This window comes from Agelaius tricolor, unplaced genomic scaffold (assembly GCF_023055355.1).
Source record: "Agelaius tricolor isolate 1412-34295 unplaced genomic scaffold, bAgeTri1.0.p SCAF_39, whole genome shotgun sequence".
NCBI lineage: Eukaryota > Metazoa > Chordata > Aves > Passeriformes > Icteridae > Agelaius > Agelaius tricolor.
Genome location: NW_027269299.1, coordinates 3,870,001 through 3,876,797, shown reverse-complemented (window position 1 = coordinate 3,876,797; position 6,797 = coordinate 3,870,001). Strand labels below are relative to the sequence as shown.

The window sequence follows — 6,797 nt, the reverse complement described above, 5'->3', positions numbered from 1 at the left end:
GCTTGGCATGGCCTGCCGTGGCAGCAGCGGTGCCAGCGGCGGTGGCAGCAGGCGTGCCACGCGGTGGCCGTGTGGGGCGCCACTGAGGGGTGGGGAGCAGCTAATCCCGCCATCCCCTGCAGTGGTTGTCCCATCATCACCAGCTGTAATCCTCCGTCGCCGTTGTTGTCCCTCCACAGGCCGCAGGGGTTAACCGTGCCGTGCCGGGGAGGGGCGCCCTGCCCCCCTTCCCCCCGCGGCCCATCCTCGGCGGAGAGGCCGCGGCGCGCTGTCGGCCGTGGGGGTCGACCTGCTCGCCTCGTCGTAACAGGCGACGCCGGCAGAGAGCACGTTCTCTCTGCCCTTCCTCAGCCGCGGGGTCGCGGCCACCTGGGCCCGCCTGTGCTCTCTCTCCTCGGCCCGCTGCCGCGGTCTCTGGTGCATGCGGTGCTGCATCTGGCACGTCCGGCGCCTCTCCTCCCCTCGACAGCCTTTTCTCCTCGAATGCCCACTGGCCACACCGTCGTCCGCCGGCCGTCCCCTGGCTCAACCGCTCGCTCATGGGAGGCGAGCGCTATGCGGGCCATCCAGCAGCCGAGGCCCACGAGCGCGGGCGACCCCATGCCGAGCGGTGGCAGCGCCACCGCTCGACGGGTGTCCCTCCCTGCAGGGATGGTCAGCTGGAAGGCGCCTGCTATCGCCCGGCCGCGGTCCTGTCCTGGGCCCCGCTTGTCGCATCCTCCATCGCCCTTCCCAGCCGCGTGTGGGCCGCAGGAAGGCGTGCGGGGTGGCCACGGGGGCGCTTCTCCCCGCCCGGTCTCCGCGTGCAAACGAGGAGAGCGGGCGTTGCCCCCCGGCTCAGCACCGTACCACCTTCCGCTGGGTGTGTGCCCAAGGGAAGGGGCCCTGGCGGTGCGACGCGGCGGTGGCGGTCCTGGGAGTGCGGCTCTAGCAGCGATGGGGTCTGCTGTCCAGCCCGCCCTGGGCGCCGGTGACACTGGTTTCGGTCTCGGTGGCACCTGCCTGCAGGGCTGGCGGCGGAGTGCATCCGCCAGTCGCTCGCCTGCCCGGCAAAGGAGCAGTCCCACGGGAGGGGTACCGGCGGGGGCTGGTGGTCGTTGCGTGCCATCTCAAGCCCGGGGGAAAGGCCGTGCTGTGGGGGAAGAGAAAAGCTGGCCGTACAGCGGCGCGGCGGCGCTCCGTGAGGCCCGCGGTGTCGGGGGCCGAGGGAGAGCCACTGTGTGCGGCGGCCGATGGCCGCACGCCCCCGGCTGCAAGCCATGTGTGTTGTGCGTGTCATCCCGTCAAAGCGAGAAGCAGGCGGGCTGCCGTGCCCTCCCGCGTTCCGTCGCGTCCTGCGTGGCACTCCGCACGGAGGCCGGGCCGAGCCCGGGCGCCTGGGCCGCCTTTGAAGGACGGCGTTTGTGAGGTCGGCGTCTCTGCTCACAGGGGGAGGCGGGCGGGGGCGCGGGCTCCCCTGCCTCTGGGCTGGCCATCGGAGTGTGGGTCTCCAGTTTTTTTTTTTCCCCTTCCATTTCTGTGTGCTTGTATGGTCGAAGCCAGGTGCACGCCCACGCGTCCTCGGCGCCAGAGTAACAAAAAAAAGGGCCGCTCAGCATGAGCGGTGCCTGAAAGGCAGACGAGTCTTAGCGGTGGATCGCTCGGCTCGTGCATCAATGAAGAATGCAGCTAGCTGTGAGAATTAATGTGAATTGCAGGACACATTGACCATCGACACTTCGAACGCACTTGCGGCCCCGGGTTCCTCCCAGGGCTACGCCTGTCTGAGCATCACTTGACGATCAGTCGCCGTCCGGGGGCCACCCTGGCAGCGCGGCTGGGGTTGCCTCGCAGGCCGGTTGCCCGCGGTGGGCGGCGGTGGCGGTGGCGGCGGCATCGTCCCGCCGGTTCCCGGCGGGAAGGCGGTCGGGTTCGGCGAGGGAAACGTTTCCCTAGGTGGCCTCGATCCCTTCCCTGCGGCCCAGTGGGCGTCGTCGTCGTCGTCGCGGTCATTGTCGTCGTCGTCACCGCGCAGGGCCTTCGTCCCCCTAAATGCAGCGAGCTGCTGGGGCGGAGCTCGTCCTCGCCGGGACCGTGCCGCGGATGCGGTGGCGCAGCGGCCTGGGGACAGCGAGAGACGGCGTCGAAATGCGCCGCCGAGGGCCGAGATAAAGAGAGAGGAGGGCGAGAAGGGGAGGTGAGGCGCGGGCCTCGCCCCTGGCCTCCCCCGAGCGCGGGCAACTGTCTGTGGGTGGGTACCACGGCGGTACCGTGCCATGCTGTTGCGCGCGAGAGTGAGAGCGCCGGGGACGGGGGTTCCGACCCCCTCCTCCCTTCGCCCGCCCCCTCCTCCTCTGTCGCTGTCTCGGGGCGCGCCCAGGGGCGCCGTCACTCCTCTCTCTCTCCCCACCGAGGCTGTCGCGCGCACCACTACCCGGCTGGTCCTCCCGCGCGGGGACGTCTCTGCCGCGCTCCCTTTTTTGGTTCTCGTCTCCGGGATGGGGTTCTCCATCTCCTCATCGCTCGCTCGCGCACGCTCTCTCTCTCCAGCTCCCTCCGGGAGTGCGGAGAATAGGGGGGCGGGCGGCGTAACGGGCGAGGGAGACAAGGCGGCCATCTCCGCGCACACCCCCGTCTGCGGTGTGGCCGAGCTTTGGGCTTACAACCTCAGATCAGACGTGGTGACCTGCTGAATTTAAGGATATTTGTCAGCGGAGGAAAAGAAACTAACAAGGATTCCCTCAGTAACGGCGAGCGAAGAGGGAAGAGCCCAGTGCCGAATCCCCGCCCCGCGGTGTGGCGCGGGACATGTGGCGTACAGAAGCCCCCCTCCCCAGCGGCGCTCTTGGGGGACCCAAGTCCTTGTGATCGAGGCTGCAGCCCGCGGACGGTGTGAGGCCGGTAGCGGCCCCCCGGCGCTCTGGGCCCGGGGCTTCTCGGAGTTGGATTGCTTGGGAATGCAGCCCAAAGCAGGTGGTAAACTCCGTCTAAGGCTAAATACTGGCACAAGACCGATAGCCAACAAGTACTGTAAGGGAAAGTTGAAGAGAACTTTGAAGAGAGAGTTCAAGAGGGCGTGAAACCATTAAGAGGTAAACGGGTGGGGCCCACGCATTCCGCCCGGAGGATTCAACCCGGTGAGTTGCGGTTGGCCGGCGCGGGTTCGGCAGATCCTCGCCTCCGCCTCCCCTCCGTCCCCTGGGCGTACCCCGTGCGCGGGAGCCAGCCGGGGGGGGCGGGCCAGTGCGGGGACCACCCCGCCCGGTCGGCGGCCGGCCCTGGCCGGGCGCATTTCCTCCACGGCGGTGCGCCGCGCCCAGCTCTGGGTCGTCTGGGAAGGCCTCCGGCGGGCAGGTTGCCCGGTGCCGCGTGAGCAGTGGCGGGTGTTACAGCCACTGGGCAGCAGGTCTTGCTGAATCCCGGGGCCGAGGGAGAGGACCGCCGCCGCGCCCTCCTCCCCCCCGTCGGTGGCGCTGGGGCAGGGGGCGTCACTTTCCCCTCCTCTCCCTCCTGGGGTGGGGGGGGTGGGGGTGGTGTCCTCGCAGCGCGGCGTTTCATGCGGGGGTGCGGGGGCTGGGCCTGCCGGCCCCTGGTGCTGCAGTCGACCGGGGCAAACTGTCCTCAGAATACCCCAACCGCATGGCACCGCCAGGCCGAGCTTGATGGGCCTCACTCGGGCGCCCGGGGTCTGTGGCAATGTCGGCTACCCACCCGACCCGTCTTGAAACACGGACCAAGGAGTCCAGCACGTGCACGAGTCGGGGGCCGTCGTTGAAAGCCCGCGGCGCAATGAAGGTGAGGGCCGGTGTGTGCCGGCCGAGGTGGGATCCCGGGGCGCGTGTCGTGCCTGGACGAGGCACTGCGCGTGGGTGAGTGCGCTCCGCGTGGCCCGCCCGGGCGCTGGGGCGCGCGCATGGCGGCAACTCTAGACGCGTGGCGGGCCCTTCCCATGGATTGCCCCTGCTGCGGCAGGCGCCGCCTGCCCCCGCCTCCGCCTGCCGTCCACCTTGCTGTGGCCGGAGCCCCAGCGGCGGCCGGTGCCGTCGTCGTCGCGCGCCACCGCCCCGTCAGTTCCCGCCAGCGGGGTCCCCAGAGCGCACGGCCGGTGCGCGCGTGGCCGTGGTCAGCGTCGGCCGAGCGGTTCGCGTGGGGGAAGGTCCCCGGGGGGGTCCCCCGGGCCGGCGCCCTGCCTCGGCCGGTGCCTAGCAGCCGGCTTAGAACTGGTGCGGAGCAGGGGAATCCGACTGTTTAATTAAAACAAAGCATCGCGAAGGCCTGAGGCGGGTGTTGACGCGATGTGATTTCTGCCCAGTGCTCTGAATGTCAAAGTGAAGAAATTCAATGAAGCGCAGGTAAACGGCGGGAGTAACTATGACTCTCTTAATGCCAAATGTGTCGTCATCTAATTATGATGTGCACGAGGGCTGGAGAAGGTCTACTTACAACTGGGCATAGCTGCAGAGATCGCACCTCCTCGTGGTCCCACTGGTAAGCCCTTAACAGGGTGACTAAGTCGATCTCTGCCCCAGTCTGGGAGCCATTGGGACTCACCAGCCCAACAGTTCCTTCCAAATTTCGGTGAAACAAGTTTCTCGGTCTAAGTCGTTAGGCTTACTACCTGAAACCTGGCCCCCCGGTCGGACAGGGGCGACGCATTCGGAGGTGGGCTGACCACCCATTCCATTCCCGATGTTGACTCCGGTCATGACTCAGCTATTCCAAATCCAAATCCGTTCCTCGGAGGAGGAAACTGGGGGCGGCCGTTACACCTTACTAGGGTATCGGTGGGCACTCAGACCTCCCAAGATGATTTTGTAACATCTACAACCACCAAATTGACAGAAAATGAATTGGGCTTGCTGGTGAATTTTTCTTTAGAACTGTATAGGTCAGATCTGCAGGAGCATGTACAGGGGGTGGTTCATGTTTCTGTTAATGGGGGGGTGTTGAACGGGTTTCCTGAGGTGTATGAACGGCCTACACCACAACTGAGTGAGGGGGACGACTTAAATCCTAGTCCCCCTAAGGACGATGATCAGAATGTACTTGAGAAGGGAGGCAGTGGGAAGGGGGAAGAGGGTACACCAGAGGCATTGCCTCCAGTGCCTGAGGTCCGCAGTGAACAAGCACCGGATGACATCGTGAAGGTGACTGTTCCTGACAAAACTCCACCATGTCCTTGCTGTAGTACCCAGGTCAACTCGATGTTGGCCCTAATTGAACACCTTAAGGGGTCTCACAGGAGGAAGAGGGTGTGCTTTCGGTGTGCCTAGTGTGGGAGGGAGGATTTTAACCATCACAGTACTGTTTGTCATTTTGCAAAGTGCAAGGGTCCGAAGGATGCGGGACCTCCAGTGGGAGAGTGGATATGTGAGGTATGCAGTAGAGATTTTATGACTAAAATTGGCCTAGGACAACACAAAAGATTGGCACATCCACTGGTTAGAAACCAGGAGAGGATTGATGCTTTCCAACTGAAAGAAACATCAAACAGAGGAGTCCACAAAAGATGCTGGACAAAGGAGGAGGAAGAGCTACTTGTCAAGCTGCAGGTACAGTTCGAGAGTCACAAAAACATTAATAAGCTCATATCGGAACACTTAACAACAAAAACAGCTAAGCAGATTGGTGATAAAAGGAGAATACTGCTCAGGAAGAATGGAGTGGGTGGGGGAGCAGCTGGGAACTTGAAATCAGAACCTGGGTCAAGTCAAGTCATCAATCCCAGGCAGGAACTGTGAACAATGGACTTGGGGGGAACCACCAGCCGAGAGGACCAGCTGCTGGGAAGGGAACAATAGAGACATCTGGACACCACCTTGATAGGGATAATGGTCCCTGGGAAACCTTTGGCCAGCAGAGGGCAGGGCGACTGCAGGCTCATTATCAGAAAAGGATCAAAGAATGTTTATCAGATGGGACAATTAACAACTTCCCCAGAGCATTTGAACAGTTATTAGAAGGCCAAAAGGTGCGACCACTGCTCAATCAGACAGCACAGGACTGCTTTGGTTGCCTGGAATCAGTGAGCCAAATAAGAACAGCACTCCGGGGGAAAAGCAAAAAGGAAACTCGGGAGGAGCAGCCAAGAAAACAGTTTCAGAAGTGGATGAAGGACAGAGCGATCAAAAGAGGTAACTACCTCCGCTTTCAGCGTTTATTCCATCTAGATGGGGAAATTAGCGAAGATCATTTTGGACGACATCGAATGTCTGTCCTGCGATGTATCACCCAGTGAAATTTATTCGGTATTCAAGGCCAGATGGGAAACACCTGGACAGTTTGGTGTGAGACTTGAGAGTCTTTGGAGACTTTGAAATTAAAGGGAAGGCCCACAATAAGGCCTTCAGGGACTTAATTACGGCCAAAGAAATTGAAAAGAACGTGCGGGAAATGAGCAAGGGCTCGGCGCCAGGTCCAGATGGGATTGCCCTTGGGAACATCAGGAAGATGGATCCCGGGTATGCCCGGACTGCTGAGCTCTTCGACCTGTGGTTAACATCTGGTGACATCCCAGACATGGTGAGGGGGTGCAGGACTGTTTTGATCCCCAAATCGACAAAACCGGAGCGCCTGAAGGACATCAACAACTGGAGACCCATCACGATTGGTTCCATCTTGCTGAGGCTGTTCTCCAGGATCGTGACGGCGGGGATGACTAAGGCGTGCCCCCTCAACCCAAGGCAGAGAGGTTTCATCAGTGCGGCGGGATGTTCTGAGAACCTGAAGCTCCTGCAAACTATAATTCGGACTGCCAAAAATGAACATAGACCACTGGGTGTTATATTCGTGGACATTGCTAAGGCTTTTGACACCGT

General features: G+C 62.4%; 1 non-coding gene across 1 annotated transcript; it reads left to right on the top strand.

Annotated features, from left to right (window-relative positions):
- Positions 1-1,620: 1,620 nt before the first annotated feature.
- LOC139603576 (5.8S ribosomal RNA) lies at positions 1,621-1,773 on the top strand. Its single transcript, XR_011683733.1, has one exon. It is a non-coding gene; the product is annotated as a 5.8S ribosomal RNA (ribosomal RNA).
- Positions 1,774-6,797: the final 5,024 nt, after the last annotated feature.